Source organism: Aythya fuligula, chromosome 1 (genome assembly GCF_009819795.1).
Source record: "Aythya fuligula isolate bAytFul2 chromosome 1, bAytFul2.pri, whole genome shotgun sequence".
NCBI classification, from domain to species: domain Eukaryota; kingdom Metazoa; phylum Chordata; class Aves; order Anseriformes; family Anatidae; genus Aythya; species Aythya fuligula.
This window is the reverse complement of record NC_045559.1, coordinates 164,425,299-164,444,806: the sequence shown is the minus strand read 5'-3', so window position 1 is coordinate 164,444,806 and position 19,508 is coordinate 164,425,299.

Below are 19,508 nucleotides of genomic sequence, written 5' to 3'. Positions count from 1 at the left end.
CACCTCTGTGTCACAATTTCCCAAAGTACAGCTGTGGTCCTGTTGACAATATGCCTCACAGCTCCTCAGTTATAAAACTAGCTCATTTATTGGTCATGGGCAATATTTTGGTTTCATGCCAGTTATGCTAAGATGTGAATCCTGTGTGCTAACTAAGATCATGGTAATTTTCAAGGAAGTGTCTGCTTAAGGGCTGCAGAGTATACCAAAGAGGGTGAATGCAGTAAAGAGTTCAAATCATCCACTTTGTTTAATAATACCATTTCTCTACAGCTTTTGCCAGAGGGGCCTGGTCATTGAAGTCAATATTTTCAACCAAAGTATTAAATTCAGATTCTTCACTCCGTATTTATTTACCTAAATATAAACAGTTTAATTTTCAAAGGTCTCTATTATTCCCTACTGGTGCTGACAACTTCTGTTCCTATCTTCACTGGTAGAATTATTAACAGGAACCTTCATGCCATGTTGTGCCAAGCAGGGATTCCTGACATGCAAACGCATGTAAATATCATGAGTGCCATCTGCAAGCGTAAAAGGACCAGGATGAGAAAAGTTGTATGGACGCATTTCAGGGAGAATGAGTAAGTAAGCACAGAAGCTGGGAAGATCAGAGAGAAGACTGATTGTTAGGCTTTATTTATTTATTTTATATATATATATATATATATATATTTTATGGCAATGAAGATCTGGTTAGACTACAAGTGAAAATGAGTCAGTTGATCCAAACTAAATCTTGAATAATGAAGTGTATAATTACTGGAGCACCTTTTTAAGGAAATGTTTGTTCATGTCAGAGAAAAGCTACAAAATGCAGTAGAGTTTGTTGACTTTAGCCCTGGAGAAACCTGAACACGGAAGGGCAAAGACCTGATTGTCTGTGTCAAGTTTTATTGATACATTTGCATAAGGATGCTTACAAAACATCCGATCTCATCAGAACTACTGTTCCTTTCCTTTTGACCTGTGAGTTAGTGATACTTGAGAATAAACAGAAAAAAAAATGTACAAAAAGACCATCGAATATAGGTAAGGCACCTAGTTACTGAAGTATTCTTACCGACTTTAAACAGAATAAACAACTTTTACGCTGTTCATCCTGAGACACTGTAATAACTGTAAGAACACTCTATGTGTTCTTATATCTAATCCACAGCACTGCCAGGATTTCCTGTTCAAGTACACATAACTGACATAAGCAATTTAATAATATATCAGTTCTCAAAGGAAAGTTGAGCTTGTCAGGTAAAAAGACTTTGAGCTTCAAACTCTTGTACATAAAGATTACTGCCCAGATTCCCAGGAATTTTTGTTACCAGACATCTTTGTATCATGGTAAGTCTCCCCCTTTCCTGACAGCACTCCCCAGTCAAGTTGCTTTGTAAAAGTAGACTATAATAATTTTTTCTAATTTTCTATTATTAAAAAAGCAGTAGACATTAATGTTTCAGATGAGAAGTTGTTACCTGAAAAAAATGCTAGAGATTTTGTAGTCTTTGAGGGTATTTGGAACAAACCATTTCTGTTTGCAGACTAATTGTTTGGTGAGAATAAGGCAAGCTACCTTAATGACAGCTTGTGAAATAACAATCTATGATATAGTACTTGGATGTAGCAACAACTGTGTTTCAAGCCAAGTAAAAAAACTGTCAGTATCTTGTGCGTGAGAAGCTTGTAGATACCCTGAGGTGACTTCATATAATTCTAAACCAGCAGGTAGCTTCTTGCATAGCTAATCATGGCATCAGTGCCTGGAGCAAGTGGAGGTGGTTGACAATGTACGTTAGTTTTAGATGAATTCAGCTCCTTTTGAATATCATTTTAATTCACTGTTCCAGTTTTCTAAAGTAGGCATTTACATGTCTAATTTTTGCAAAATACAGAAGGTACCTTGGGGAGGGGGAAAGCATGGCTTATTGTAAAAACAAAACAAAACAAAACAAAATGAAACTCCCAAATTTTGGGAACTCTTAATTACTTTGTTTTAGACCTGGGAAAACTTCTCCTAGAAAACAGAGAATATTTTTTTTTTTCTTCTCTCTAAATGAAATATATCTAAAGTAATTCTAAGAAAGCTTCTGTGTAAGTCAGTTGAGCATGTATGTTGTCCATGAACTACTTAGACGGCATACACATTAAACTATTTGCTATAAACTATTTACAGAGTTTGAATCTGTGGTACACTAATATGCTGCCTCACAGAATAACTGAGAATAACTGACATTTTTATAAAACAAATGGAATAAAAGTGATTCCAAGATAATTGCACAAACTTCTTTCTTTAAACACAGAGGGTCTTTTTTTTTTTTTTTTTTAAACAGCATTTAAAAAATGATAGGAGCAGATATATTTTAATGGGATTAAAAATGGTTAAGCACTTAAATGGCTAAGTACTTGAACACCTACCTTTGAAAACTCCATTAATTCATGACTTTTAGCAACTTTAAAAATCTAGGATATATTTACAGATTGGCTTGAGATTTTTGTTTCCCAGAAATATTCTTGTTAGGCCAAATAACAGCAGATTAATACTACTTTGAAACTTCATAATAAGAATCAAGAGAAAACAATTGTTTGTTTCCACATCTGTGAGAAATAGTTAAAAACATGGATCAAAGCAGATGATTCACTTTTATTTAGTGAATACTGGTAGATACTTTCCTTTTTATTCTCTTTTCTGTTGTCTTCTCTTTGTCTAGGCTACTTCTCAGTCTAAACTCTAAAACGGTGTGTAGGTATCATAGCTTGCATACACAGGTAAAAGTCTGCAGCTTGCTAAATACTTGGGTTTCATCACTTGAGCTGATGCTGCTCAGCTAGTCGCATTTTTTGGTTTGTGCCCTGATGCTCCACATCATGCCAGGAGAGAGTAAATATACTGAGAAGTACCATTTCATGACCATGTTGTATTCATATGAATGTCAGTCCCAAAAGACAAATTATATAAATAAATTGTTCATCAATGCTATATGTCTTTCCTCACTGCAAAAATGTCCCAAATTCCCTACTATGCTTGCAGAGATTTTCCAGAGCTCTACTTTCTTTTCTATTCAACTATCTCTCATATCTCTAGTTTTACATCTACTGAGAGCTATTTTCTTCTCATCCACCCGTTCAGAACAGAACCTACTATGCAAAGGTTATCTGCTTCTAAACTGCCTGTGTAGACAGACCCATAAGGCGGCTCATGACAAAGAGCAGCTCATCATTTGTGCTCATTAGGCCAGCTTGTAAATCTGTCTGGGATGACCAGGGAAGCCAGAAGCTGGATGAAGCTTTCAGAAACTTTCCAGAGTCCTACATGGTCTTCTACAGCTCTGCACCCTCAGTGATTTCTGATGCAATGCTATGGAAGTAAACTAATGCTTGTTACACAGAATAGGTGAGAAGGGTATTGTTCTTTTAAGTCTGCTTAAAACTTCACACACAAAATGCTTAGGAAATCTGGTAGAGTATAAATACTTGCAGGGACTTTTTGCCTTCCTCCAATCTAAATAGCACTGCCTGTCTGGTTTGGTGTAGCAGTAGAAAAATCACATCTCCTGTGGAAGGATGAATGAGCAAATAGTGCAGATGCAGATTTATCTTGCTTGAAAATGGAAAGTAAACACAAGAGCTGGGTGAGATCTCTTCAATTTTTAAAGCAGAGAAGATTTAGGTTATTCCTCCCAAGTGCTATAAAGAAATACAAGACTATCTTAAAAGACTGAGTTACTAATAAATATAATTTATTGCCATTTTTCTTGAGGAAAGGCTGTGCTTATATTAAAAGTAGAAATTGACACACACAGATACAAAAAAAAAAAAAAAAAAAAAAACTCATTTGGTCAAATGTGTAATTTTTGATGGCAAAAAGAAAAGTGTGCTCTTGTCTTTCAATAGTATATCGGATTTCATCCACCATTTTTTCCTCTTGCCTTTTGTTTTCTTCTACTGGAAAAAAGTATGATGCAAGGGGTAAGGATCTAAACAGATGAAGACTGTTCTTATACCAATACTTTTTCTAATATAAAATTTAAAAAGATTAAAAAGTTGAGAAATATGATTTACTGACATTAAAAAAAAAATAAGTCTGCTGACTTCTTCAGTTAAAGAACATAAATAAATAAACAACAATAAAAATAAGAGAGACAGAAACAGTAAACTATGGAAAATTCTAAATAAAGCAGAAATATTTTTTTTTCATCAGAAATTAAAAACAATTTTAAAATTAAATTACAACTGTTTAACTGGTTTTAAAAGCATAGTGTTTTAATCAGAGATACTAAAAAATTGAGTCATTTGGCTTACTTCATTGTAGCCAGTCTTAATTGGGAAGCAGAAGAACAGTCTGAGAAACAGTCAAGGAATTACAGAGGACAGATCATCTGAAGATCATCTGCAGGTCCTGACTAAGGTCATTTAGCACAGAACAACCACTATTTTTTGCTAGTATTATGAGATCAGTTATTATAATGTGCTTTCTACTTGGGCATAAGTGTGCACTTGATATGTGTCAAAACGAATAGTTCAAATTTTGTGTGGTTATAAAATTGGTATGTTTAAATTTTTATTTTTTATTTTTTTTGAAGATATATACATTGGTGATAGTGCAAAAATATTCTGTGCATCATAAATAAACAAAATGACTAAAATTAAGTAGGCTTAAAGGTTTAGGGTCATATGTAATGTTACGTCATAAGGGTAAGAAAGGGTGGAGTATATTAACTGTATGGAGATGTCTGCATGCATTCTATATTCTATAGCTGTTTACATTTGAGTTAATCAACATAGACGTCCTTAATAGTCACTGGAGAGAAAAAGGTGCTTTCAGTGTGTGATGCATCTCTATCATAACAGAAACATCTAAGCCAGTTCAGATGAAATGTGCTCTGTGTGCTTATTTCTTTCATCAACAATAACTAGCATGACTAGATCAGATGTAGATGTCTACATGGTACAAGTGCAAAATTAGGTGAGAAGACTCCTCCAGATGGCTTGCTAGATCTCTAGCCAATTCTGTGAAATTTGCTTAGAAGATTCTAATGAAAGAAACTGAGTATTGCAAATTGTCAGAGAAGTCATGTCTTTTACTCTCTTTTTATAAAATTTCTTAATAGTAGTGATGTTTATCTTCCCTCAGGGGGAGAAAAAAAAAAAAACAGCAACAATGTAATGGTCACTGGACTGATAATTCATGAATTCTTGGGATAAAATCTAAGGACTCTGTAGAGTCTAAATCTAAGGATCTGTCTTAATCTGAGCTATGCCTGAATCCCAAGGTTGAGTGTGGCTATGAGTGGTTGAAAAGGTCATTCTTTTAAAATATGTTTCTGGGTTAATTCCAGCATTCACATTAGAAAGATTGCTGCCTCTTCATTCTCTATTAGGATATGCTTTTCTAGCACTGCTTTTCTAGCATTAATGTGGGCAGGTAGCTTAATTCTCTCGTTATTTTTTACCAACCAAAAACACTCACAGTACTGTGCCTCTGATTCTGTGATATGAAATATAGGATGAGAATTGTCTTGAGCATTTAGCTTTCCTTAAATCTATTACCGCTGAAATTACAATGAAACTCCCTCTTTTGGTTGTATTCATCTTTAAATTATAGAAAGTTTACCTCTTTTTTTTTTTTTTTTTTTTTTTTCTTTTTTCTTCAAGGTATAACAATTGCTATTTATGTATTGATACAAAACATTGGTAAATGCTAAGCTTCATCTACAGCCTTATCCATCACCATCTGCTTTTTCCTTTTCTGCATTTCTCACATGTACAGGTACACATTAAGGTTTCTTCACAACCTTCCCTGTTATTCCCAACTGTGACCAAGTTGTAGCTATAGAAAAATATACAGGGGTGTCCTTTATGATGGACAGGGAACAGATAGAGATGAAAAATACTTCAACAGCAAAAGCTAGTGGGAAACATGCAGGCTTCTATCCAAGGTCTATGTTAATTCCGGTGCAGAAGGAGGACTTCTGCTAGGGAAACCTATACCAGCTGCGGAGCTACAACCACTAACTGTTAAAAAAAGTGGCCAGCTATTGAGTGGTTCTAAGCTCTCATCTGAAGTAAAAGAAAGGTCATATAGCAAGATGTCTAGTGTGTTGTCTAAGCAAACAAATAATCCCTCATGCAGAAAATCCAATCATCCCTTAGAAATTTAATTAAAAAAGATAATTCAAAGATAGTTTAAATTACTATGTCAGGTGATAGAGACAAGCCCACTGTGCTCAATAAATCAAGCATAGCTTGAAACACTCAGTGGTTTGGCTCCCTTGCCTCACATGAAGCAATTCTCAATTAAATGTGAGTTTTCTTCTTTAAACAATTTCCATGGTTTGATTTTCTTTTTTGTGGTTATTTGTTCCCTTGGAAGGTGTACTAGTCATTCTGCTTTTGAACTAAAATTCAGCATACCATATACTTTTATTGGCTTCAATGCAATTGCTTCTCTTTGGCCTTCAGAAGTCCCAGACCTCCAGACTAGAACTAGTGCAGAACTGCTGGCACTTTTTCACAAGTACAAAGAAGTGCAGACACATCACCCCCACATTGAAGCAACTGTAATACTTTCTTTTTGATTTCAAAATCCATTTCAGAATGACTCCCCTTGTTTTATGGACTTTTCAACCACTTGCTCCAACCTATCGTACCTCATACGTTTTGGGCTAGATCCATTCTTGGCTACACAAACAGACTGGAAAATTGCCCAGAGAGTGCAGATGACCACTCTCCCAGCTGGAGGGGTTGTGACCAGAGAAAGCAGTTTTCCAGCAATCTCTGCTGTGTAATTCCCTTCTGAGAGAGGCTACTATCCAGCACACTTTTAAGCAGCCACAAGACTTCCAGGTATGCAGAAGATGGGATATTAAGGAGCTGAAAGCCTCTTTCATGACCCAGAGCAACAATAGGTGCTGCATGAAGCAATTTTTCATGAGAAGAGATCATCTTCACATCAATTCTCAAAACTGTAATGAGAACACTCTTAGAACTTTCAGTTTTTGCTTCTAAATCCCCTATTTTTTCCAAAAACTTGTTCTTCTTTGGCCCTCCAGATAATCCATCAACAGTAGTGTGATACCTGTTTTGTTCTCTTGGCTCCTACCACCTACAGATTTCTGTTTCTGTAACTCAGCACTGCTGACTCTTAAGATTTTATCACAAGTCTCATAATATTTTGTATTTTTATCTAAACCTCCACTGAAGTCAGCTAATTACAAGAAAATCCCATCTCATTTTTTATGCTGTTGATACCTAATCCCTACAGTTGCAGAGAAAGCTCTGGGCCACGAAAATTAAAAAAAAAATAAAATAAATTAAAAAATCTACATGAAAACCTCAAAAAATATTTTTAATTTCATGGTTTTTATGTCTGTCTCCATAATTTGAGATTCTGGCTCATAATTTCTAAATACTTATAATGTAAGTATTTGTTTTCAATTTGCTACCTGTTTTCATGAGATGACTTTGTTACATCAGTTTACTTTGTGCTGAGCCCTTGAAATGTCCATTACTGTCAGGTCAACAGTGGTGTAGATGATTAATTAAAAGCAATAAACATTATGCTCATGTTCATCTACAACCTAACTAAAACATAATGTCTTCAAGAATAAGATACCATAAATGTATATGGATGTAAAGGAGACATATATGAAGAACGAAATATGCAACCAGGTTTGGGATGACTCCTCTATTCAGCAGTGGAAAGTTGTGGGTAAACAGTGGTGATCGTTCCATCCAAGTGCTAGAAAAATTTATAGCATAACATCATGTATTCTGCATGTTCTGTATATGTTAAAGTAGAATCTTATAAATATTTTGTACCAGAGGACACTGAAAAAAAGTTAGGAAAAATCTGAGAGAAGATGTGATCTTTCTCTATTAATACATTAGAGAGGTAAACAGAAGGAGGTTGAAAGCTATTAAAAATAAAGGATAAGGTTGGCACAAGAACAAATGGTATAAACTCACCATGAATAAATTGAAGGTGGAAATTAGCAGGAGGTTTGTAACCATCAGAGCAGCGAGGGAGTTTTGCCTGTTTTTACTGAGACTGTGTTATGTAGCCTTGAAAAGCCACGTGCCCTACTTACCGTGAATCCTACCTTTCAGGGGTCAAGAGGAATCATAAAAATCTTCAAAAATTGAAGTTCCAAAATATAAAAATGTCACAATTCTTAGGGTTAATATTTACTGTAGGGCACTTTCAGCTAGAAGCAATCATATGAATGTCTTGTTTCTAGACCTGCAAGGTTGAACATTTAAAAAATAATAGTTATTGAACATGTGTTTTGCATAAGCTGCCTTTTAAATCTACTCCTCAGTATGTCTGAATATCACCTATTCTGGACCTCACTTTTGGTCTGCCATCACTTCGAGAGGAAATTCCATTTTCAAGAGAAAAAAGGAAATGTTTTTCACTTTCTTTAAATGAAGACTGCTGTGCTGTTAGATTAGTGAAATTGAAAAGTCAAGAAGTTACGTTTGCTATTTCATGAAGTAAAATCTGTCTTGCAGTCTCTAAGTCTAGGTGTGTCCAAGAAAACAAAGAATGACATAAATTTAACATAAACATCAAGAAGAATTACATAAATTGTGCTAAAATGTGGTTAAAAACAAAAGAAAATTGGAAACTTCTCAATATAAATGAATTAATTATAGTCATGGTATTGGAGGCATGGCCTGATACCATTTCTAACAAGTTACAGGAAAAAAATATGGAGTTGTAGTTAGAGTAACAAAGGAATAACTTTGAGGTGATGCTTACCAACATTTAATTATTTTTTTATGAGAAAAAGAAAAAGAAAACAAACAATTTACCTTAGTTTGCTAAACTTGTCAGTTCAAGTTTTACATCTGTAAGATTGGCAAAATTCACTGAATTTCACAGGTTATGTCTTTAAAATAATATTTATATAACATTTGTGTTTCATAGCTATGAAACTAAATAATTCTGAATTCTGAAATGTAAATAATTCTGAATAAATATTTTCAAAGGTTATTTCTTACTTTTTGTTTGTTTGTTTGTTTGTTTGTACTTTGTTTCATCACTTACCTAAATTAAATCTGCTCATTCAGAAGCCACCATTTGCCATGGCTGAATTTGTAGGTCTGTGTTAGAAATCCACCTAAGTTCCACCTTAAAATAAACTTGCTTTTGTCTTTCTTGCCTTAATTTTTGCAGCCACATAATAGTGGCTGCTGCTGCACCTGACTGTGCCTAATTACCTCAATAAAGCAACATAAGTAACTAGCATTGCTATGAAACTCTTTCTTGTTTCCTTGCTGACTCCTTTGTTCATGTCATATTCAGTTGCTAGTTCTGAAAATTCATGTTCAGACTCAGCTACGCATACAACCCACTTTGTTTTTATTTATCAGCCACCTAGCAACATTTTGTTCATCCACAATGACTATGTCATTCAAAGGCATTATGTTGTGCAAGTATTTGTAGCTGTGTAACCATCCTTTTTTTTTTTTTTTTCAGGAGCTGTTCATCTGACAGCACGCGCTATGAAAAATAGGACATGATTTGTAATCTTTTAAGAGAATCTGCTTAGTACTGAGGAAAACACCAGTTCTGTTTAGGATAGCACTGAAAGGCAAAGATCAGACTTCAGCAGAGCCTGCACACACTTCTGGCCAGGCAGCTGCATCTGGAATCATGGGACAGCACTGAGGTAGCCCTCTTGTTAGTAGATCTGCCAGAACTGGTATATCTATCCAAAACATAAAAAAGGAAAACAAAGCCTCCCAGAAGCTCACTTGCCATGTTATTTTTCTATATTTTTGATGTATAGATGCTCAATAATAAATTGTTTAGATAATAAACCATCTTTTCTTGATTTTAATTCTAGAAGAAAAAGCAAGGAAAATGTGTGACAAACATTATATTTTTCTACAAAACACTTCTCAAATTCTTACATTATGCAGTCAATCATTACTACTAACTCTTAGGAAAGGTAAGAGGAATATTAAAACCCCACTTTCCAGAGTCGTTTGGTTACATGAGACTTTTAGACTTCACTTGTAGCCTTCATTATATGGGAGAGCTTAAATATGTGACCAAAATGTGCCTTGAAGGCTGAACTTCCCCCCACAACATAGAAGGTAAATAAAAAAAGACTAAAATATGTTTCATCTCTAAGTATCTTTGATATTAGGGCCAAGTTCATAATTATTAGCAGGTATGAAAGAAGAGTTTTGAACATTTATGCTAGTGGCACCGAGACATCCTAATCCAGAAGTAAATATTTTGTTTACATCTAACTTCAAACATCTACAATAAAGACATCTGCATTGCTCTAAACTCTCTTTATTGTTAGGGTAGAGAAACAAACACTTGTAAGGAGCCTGTTCATCTCGCCTCTTTCACATATACACTGCGATGAGATGAATAATTTCCTGTCCATTACTTATTCTACTGTATTGAGCATAAAGATGTTTCTGGTGACCAGATTGTATCTGACATTTGATAAAACCATCTTCCCTATCTTTATCGGGATATTGTTCTTGCTGAAACAATAACACTTACACGGCAGGACTTCAGAACACAAATATTTTTCTTTTCGGATCAATTTTTTTTTTTAATTTTATTGTTGTTGTTGTTGGCTCTTTTACACCTAGTAGAGATGGCACACTAATGCATATCTTTACACAGTACCTGACTTTCAAAAAAAAAAAAAAATGGAGTATGTAACCAGGGACATTAAGAACATATTTTAGTGGAAAATAATGTAGACAAAATAAGAAAACACCTTTATATTTGATCTAACCGTTTATACATTTTCTCTCTTTAGGCTCAGGATAAGTGACCTAAATCTTGTTAACAAGATGTGACATGTGCCTGGAATCAGCAATCTGTCTAATCACTTAAGATTTTCTGCATAAAAAGGGAGATGAAGAGAAGCCCCTCAAACTCAGATGTGTAAGTATACTTTTAGGGAAGAAGGAAAAAATGGGGGGAAAAGCAAGTTTAACCTTTTTAGTGATAAGAGGATGAGGGTGAACTTTGGCAGGGCCTTCTCCTAGGCAGGTGCATTGTTTCTGACAAGGAGCAGGGCTTGGCAGTAGCTACAGCCATGTTTTGAAACAGCTTAGGACATAGGTCCTAATGCTCCACACTGCAGAGATTTCAGCTCACCTTAGGCTCTGTTTTGGACTGAACCTTCAGTCCTGTCTGAAATGAATCCTGGGCACTGCTCTGGTGTAATTCACTCCAGGAGTATAACTGCATCAAATGGCACCAGGCTTGGCTGCCCTCACCACCCTCTGTACCCTTAAACACCACTTACCTTGCATGACCACATGCACTCTTTTAGCTTCATAGTATAGGAAAACTACTTTGGTGAACTACAGGATAGCCTTCAAATACACTGTGCAACTGAAAACAAACAAACAATAATAACAACAACAACAACAAAAGTGACCAATTATATATTAGAGCCACAGGGGCAGTTTAGAAGAGGGCTGGACCCATTCACTTGGGCTCTGTCTGGCTCACCTAGGACATACACTTTGCATTTTGGGGGGTGAGGGACTGTGAATCTTTAATTCTGCCATGCACATGGAAATTCTGTTGTCACACCAGTCTGATTTTATTACACTGTTTTTCAGAGGTTATACTAGTTTCAGAACTGACTTTGGCCTCTTTGCATCCCCTTTCATTCTGGTTGCAAACATGTCCTTATTCATGGTCAACATCGTGCCCTATAAATATGTCATTGATTCATAAAGGGTTCCCACCGCTACCCAGTATAAATAAAGATAACAAAATCCAACTCAAATTAAATAAGTGTGTAGAGAGCTTCTATGCTCCAGCCTTAGCAGCATAGCTGCATTAACCTTCATACAACATTAAAACTGTTTATATTTGCATGTGACCGCGATTTTTACAAAGTCTTTTATAAACTGTATTTTCCTCATACCTGTATGCATTACACTAATGCTCTGTCTAGGGTTAGGGTCTAGATGTTACTTCAGTATAAAACAATAACAGCATAACAATGATGTATGAAACACTGCTGTCAATAACAACTAGAGATCTGAGTTTTCCCAGATGTCAAGAGACTTTAAATTGCACTCACTTGAATGAAATACAATTTCAAAAATCGTCATTTTGAAATCCTAATTTTAGGGTATGCTATGCATGCCTTTAAATAACAATATTTATTTATTTATTTATTTACAAGTAGTTTTAACAAAACCAGTGATAGCACAAAGTCAGTAAACAGTTCTAACTTCTAACTGAAGTTTAAAACATGGAGACATTGTGTCACTGGCATTTTTAAATTGAAAAGTGTTTTTTGACCACAATAACAATTTTTAGAGAATGCCTGCTCTGTCTGACATTTTGTTTTCTTTTCTTTTTAATGGGAAATCTGCAAACTAAAACTTTTCCCTAGTGACCTTCAAGGACTATCAGAAGAAAACAAGCTATTTTTTTTCTCCTTAAATGCTTTTTTGAAAACATTTTTCAGCTTTAGAGTTCCTTGAAGAAACAAATAAATGAAAAAGTCATTAAAAATATTGAAACAAAGTGCTCAGAAATCAGGCTTTTTCAGGTAGATTTATATGACTGGGTTCTACAGTTTGAAATGAAGCTGGTTCCTCTACACAACACAATTACATTTATTATTTTAGGCAATTACTAGGAATCAATTTCATCAATTCTGTGGTAAGCTTTTCCTGTGCAAATTCATATGAAAGCATATACCTAGATTTAGCCTATCTAAATTTAAGCAATTAGGTATTGAGGGAATTGAGACCTTAGCTGCCCATCAGTCTCTAGTTAATGGAGAGAGAGGTCTCTCTAGAGGGCAATTCAGATATTAAGTGTGTTCATTGGGTGTCTTATGAGGAACCTTGGTGTATCTCCTTTCTTAACTCCTGAATTTCAGTTAAGTAACTAAATTTAGAAGAGATGTTATATGTATGACTTTTGTTGTGAGGCTGCAAAGTCATGAAACACAGCACAGGGTAAGAACTTCTTCAGTGGTCAGACCAAAGTCCTTCTCCCCATATCTTGCTCCCACCAGTGGCTAGCAAGGCTGAAGGACTATTCCTGTCCACCTTGTGCAGGCAGGATGTGTTTCCTGAGCCAGAGGTGGTGTCTTTGGGTTTAATAGCCCTCAAAATATTTCTATATCATGTAGTTGGTCAATCTGGTGTGAACAAATTTAAGATGCCACATCTGCAGTATCTTGTGGGAAGAAGTTCCACAACTTACTGTACAAAGTAGTTCAATGGGAAGAAATGGGAGGGAATCTCCTGACCTGTTGGAAAACTGAAGGAAGATGGGAACTGTGATATGAACTGTGGTTGCTCAGAAAGCAGTGCAGTGATGCAAAGGACTATCCCTACAGACTATGTACATCTGTATAAACACATAGTAAGGAAAAGCTAGATACATGCTTTTTTCCAACACCGATTCTTGGCAACAAATCAATTCTTAAATCATTACAAAGCATGTGCAATACATAATCCCAGGAAGTATGCAACCCATTTAATTCTTCTGCTTGTTTCTGTATCTGTAAACTAGTTTGATGCCAGTGCAATCTGCCAAGTTTGGGCTGGGGAGGGGGGGAGATGGTTCAGTTCCTTATTAAGACCTTTTCATGTAACATTACTCCTGGACACAGGTTGTGGTTACCTTTTGTATTGTTATCAAATGTCCTTTATAGACTGTGCAGATTAGGAGGATCAGAGTCTGTTAGCACTGTTTGGGACACATTATGTCCCTTATCTACTGGAACTTCATTCTTCCTTGCAGAGAAATGTATTTTTCTATTGTATCCACGGGAACAACCTTCAGCAAGGGTAGATGTCCAAACAGACAGTTCAGCTCTGCCCCCATTTCCTCCCCCTTCCTCTGAATGAATTCCTATCTAAATAATTCCTGTCTCTACAGGTGTTGAGACAGGCAGTTCTCACATGAAAAAGAGAGAGAGAGAGAGAAGAAAAAAAGGAAAACAAAATGATGACAAATGAGTTTACTTAGTAACCATTTGGAAACACTACCTTCTACCTCTACCTAACCATAAATGGAAATATGGGCTTTACACCTTCTCTAATCACAAGGTTTAGGTGGCCATACAATAACTGCGTGTTTGGAGCTATTCATTCTGACTGACTCCTGAGATTTAGAATATACGTGTGCTTGGACATCTTAGCCATAGAAACCTCAGAAACAGCTACTAAAACACAAAACCCCTTCCCTTAGTATGCACAGGCATAATGTACCTAATACTTTATCTCTGGCAAAGCTGTTGGCTTTTTGCCAGGGGCATGTTCGGTGGTGTGTGGAATCTGGAGATGCTGCCTGACATTACTGGTGAAGGTGCGCAGATACCATGGTGATGGGAGTGATATAGGTGCCTAGATGGATGGATGGATGGGTGGATGGATGGATGGATGTTTTCTTTACCCACTCACCAGCTCTTTGATTGAACCAGTCCAACTTGATTTTCCAGATTATTTAAGTAAGGAGGCTCAAATCCATCTGTTTGAGAAAGCCTGGCAAGCAATCAAGCCCCCTGCAATTCTCCCCTGCTGCCATCTCAAAATTAAAGGTAAACACTGAGCAGTTCTCATTTAAATATGAAGCATCTGATACAGCCTGTTTTTTTTGTTTGTTTGTTTGTTTGTTTTTTCTTTTCTCCTTTCTTTCTCTCTCTCTCTGTCTCTTTATTTTATTTATTTATTTTTTTTTTTCATTTGCTGGAGAATAAAAACAACAGTTGAAGGAACTGCAGTCAGTAAAAAGGTTTCTCTGGCAAGGATGCCAAACTAAATAATGACACCCAAAGCAAAAACATGCTTCACTGAAACTAAACTTTAGTCAATTCACTCACTGAAACAAAGGATTTTTTGTAATTTCAAAAGTGAACATTGTACTTTACTCTGGCAGCCATTTGTATGTTTTTCAATGATCTGATTATGTATAAATCCCAACTTAGCATGCCTTTCAGCACCTAAATCCTATGAGTGGTTTGAAAACATTAATGAACTTTTCTATAGTCTACAGCTGGTCTTCTCTTCCTCCTAAGATTTTAAAATGCAAGCTTTAGTGACAGTGTTTTGATGTGCTTCATTTGTTGATGTGTATTTTCTTTCCTCCCCCCCCCCCCCTTTTTATTTTTAATTACTTTGTAAATATTTATAAAAGATACAGGATCTGTTTCATATTCTCAAAGCAAGTCAATGCCTTTTCCTCCATTCCTGTCCTCTGAAGTTGCTGTGCCTTCATGTGCTCTTCGTAGTTTGATGAGGCCTGTACTCCTTAGAAACTCAGCCATCAACATAATCTGAAATTTAGCATAAGATTAGTTCAAAGGTGGCTCACAGGGATAAAGTCTCAGCTCCTACTCACAGCCTGAATAATCAAGCAGTTTGCAAGATTGGCTAGATTTCACTCCTGGCTTTTCTCTGTATCTTTGTCTCCATGTCTTTACAATTTGTAAAACAACTCCAGTCTCTGTTTGCAGGATTGTACATCTCCTTTACACTGGCCTGAAGGGGTACTGTAAATCTATCCCTCTCAGAATGATTTAAAATGCTGCAGGTGAAACTCCCTCTCTTCTGCCTTCTCCCAAGCTCTCTGTGGGGGCTCGGTGTCTGATCATTGAGAGTTAAAGGCAAAAATTTCATTGGGAATGTCTCATGGCTACAGCATGAGACAGTTTGGTTTATCTGCATTTTTTACGTGTCAAGCACTTCCCACCGTCAGTAAGACTTTTTGTGCTAAAGAGGCAGAGAAGAGCCTACTGGCAGTCCTGATATTCCAAAAAATAATATTCTAAAAATACATGTATATATCTGAATAACAGTTCAAAAGTAAATTCATGCAGGGTTGAAAAGACAATCATATTCAATTCTTAGAAATTGTCCTAAAGAGCACTTGTTTTCTGCAAACCGGTGAGAATTCATTTTTTCATCTTTTGCAGAGAAATTTAAGCCTACCTTCACTAGCAATTCAAATGTTATTAGCAACAGAAAAACAAATTTTAAAAAGAATTTCTGAAAGTTTGTATGTAGAAAAAAAACACTGTGAAAGACAAATCTTTTCCATGCAAAGGCTTCTGCTCACTGAATCATTACTTTCAGCTGAAAGTCTGAATTGTTGAAAATTCCCACTCAGCTCTATCCATTCCTACCTTGTACTTTTCCTGTAGGAGGAAAACCAAAACCTGAGTTACTGAAAATTATTTTCCTAAAAGTTGTGTTTTCTTTTACTCAGCTGAGAAATCATTTGAAATACCCTGAGTCCTCTTATTTCTTCAAAATAATCCCCTACCGTAGACACATGAAGTAGTGTAACCACATTCCAACACAGCCATATTTATTAAAAGTTCAATGTCCCACGTATTTTAAGCAGAAGATGTTTTGGTTTTAAGAAATTGTGGAAAATGTTAACATAAATATTGCTCCAACCATTGCCCAACCAGTGCACTTAATTAATTTTACAACCAGGTGGTGAAAATGAACTTACTTCTAATTTTAGGGCTATTTGGCCCAGCTCTATTATACCATGGTGTAATCGATACTACAAGTCCTACTTCTCTAGCTTGTCAAGGCACAAGGCTAATCCAGCTCCCAAGGATGGAGATTTTAGGCCTAACTCCAATTTAGCATCTCATATAAAATGCCCCTTCCTTTCTGCCTACTGAACCCAGATATTTGAAAAACAGCATGTGTGGGTTTTGCTGTCATGGGTAAGCAGCCCTACTCCTTTTGCTCTGAGCTGTAAATAAATAAACCACTTTTTGCTGATCTCTTTCTGATGCCCTGGCAGACTGCAGCAAATTGCTGATGGTTGTTTCAGCCTCTCTTCCAGACATGAGTCTTCATTCCACAGTCCAAGATAAAATAGTGTAAACTTGGGGAATTTCCAGACTAAAATTGTTAATGGATTGTTGGATTCAAAAGAATTAACTTGGTGGAGTTATTTCTGAACAACACCAGTGTAATTGAGATGCAAATTAGATCTCTTTAGCATTAATAAATGATTAGTTAATATTTAAAATATTAAATTCATATGTAGTTATACACGAACCTATAAATAAATTACTCTGCCAGTGCCTTCTTTTTGCCTGATTTTTCCTCAGGGTTACTCTTTTGATGGTGATAAATATTTTTATTATTCCTCATTTGTGAGTTACTGAGTCTTGAAAACGCTTTCTGGTTACACATACAAATGCATGTGATTTTAAAGGATATTGAATTAACTCGACCGCATCTACGTGAGTACTAGAAAGGGCAGTAAGTGCACATCACCCATCATCCCAAGAGCAAGCAGGGCTCAGTATCCTATGCTGATGAAGTTTGATGCAAAGGACAAGACAGTGCTATGCTTCTTTAAGGACTTTCTTGCATCACTCCTGCATTACCTATGCCCATCAGTGACTAAGGCAGAGTTCTCTGACTGAACAGATTTGATTAAACCTTTCTGGGTGTAGATCTATCACAATCCTGCTTCTTCATGTTGCATGATAACATCCAGCCTCAGGCAGACTTTTGATTAAAAGTTCCCCTGAAGATTTGTGGAGAAATTCTGTTTATTCCCACAACTCTGAGAGCATTGAGGTTATGTGCCCACATTTTGAAGTGCAAATTACATAAATTGCAATTTGGCAAAGATGTTTCAGGAGCTGGGAAACTGACTGGGGAGGCCTATAGAAGTTTTCCATTGGACTATGGTCAGGGAAAAAAAAAGCCTATTTAAAAAAAAAAAAGTATATTATTTTTGAGTGTAGCCCACACAATCTTTAAAATTGGGGGTGATGACTAAAGAGAAGGACAGAGCTTAGCGTGCAAGATTGGACCTGGAAAAACTTTAGAGAATCATTTTTCAAAGGAGAACCACATACTGAGGTCACAACCAGACTTCTACCATGTGATTTATTTTCTATTCAGCACTTGCTATATTCTTGCCTCTTTATTTTCACCTTTGTTTTAGAGACAGAAAATGAGTAAACATTTTTTTTTTTTTTTCCCTGACTCTGGAAAGTTTGTTGCTTAGTTTCAGAAGAATTTGGAAATGTGTTTGCCAAGTCATTTTTGAACCACACACCAGCAAAGTGATTATTTACTACACTTTTTACTGCTATAAGTACAAGTCACCTTGGCCTACCTGTGATCCAAAAGCAGCTTGATTGTACAAGTTCAAACTCCTTTTCACTCTTTTCCCAACCAGTCCACAGGTAAGGGATGAGTAGAACTTGCCCCTGAAAAATAAGAAAAGTATTTGGGCTGTTGGTTCCTAATCAGTTAAGCATCAGAAGCACAGTCTGAAATATTTCATTGATGATTTGACAGCTAACACTGCAGGGGCTGACTCATGACTTCTTGTACGCTCTTTGCTCAGACTGAACTGTGATGATTTTTATCAAATTGAGGAATTAACAGAAAATGCTGACTGGATCTCTTTGATGCCAGTGTCAGTCTTAATTCAGAATTTCTCTGATATGCTGTAGAAAGTACTTGAAACAATATGGCAACCACTAGGTCACCGTGGTATGAATTTCAGTGGGAGTTTTAGGTTAGATGTTAGGAAGAACTTCTTTACCGAAAGGGTTGTTAGACACTGGAACAGGCTGCCCAGGGAAGTGGTGGAGTCACCATCCCTGGAAGTCTTTAAAAGACGTTTAGATGTAGAGCTTAGGGATATGGTTTAGTGGGGACTGTTAGCGTTAGGTCAGAGGTTAGACTTGATGATCTTGAGGTCTCTTCCAACCTAGAAATTCTGTGATTCTGTGATTTTCTAATCCCACATGAGCAGTATACCGAGGGGCCATTAAAGATCAGGGTTGTGGTGCCAGGCATCTTGAGGACTTGCTGGAATACTGAGAGTTCCTGCTCTGCACTCAAGCTTCTGTGCACTTGATGGTCTGTGCCAGTAGCATGGTAAGATGATAATGTCCCTATTAATATGGACTTGCTGCTGAACACAATGGTTCCAAAGTGCTGTGTGAGTTTCAAACTTTCCACTTCTGCCATCAAAGCATCCTGAAATTCCTCTAGTTTGAAAAACTTTTAGTGGGCATACAGCAGCACCAAGCAGTAGTTCAGGACAGAAAGAGGAAAGACAGAGCTTTCTGCCACTAAAATCAGTGAATAGAGGTGGGTGGCATGTGATTACAAAACTTTTAATTTTTTTTTTTTCTGTTGCTCACAAAATCTTGGCATTCAGAATAACCTCCCCACAGTGTGTTCTGGGGGTAAAGCAGAGCTGACTCTTCTCTTACTGTAGGTCACTTGATTCACCAGGCTCCACAGATCAGGGATTAATTTTTATCAGTTGCACAAGAAAAAGAGATAAAGACACAGAGATAAAGGAAGCACATTTCTTCCTCTGTATTCCTGGGTAATTTGCTTATCCCCACAGGAATCATTTACTATAGCAGAGATCAATAACAGTATACCAGTATAAGCAGGAATTCTTGTAAGAGTCCGTATCCACATAATTATAAAACAGTCTGTTCCAGGTAACGTATATACTTCACCTTTGATCTCAAAACACT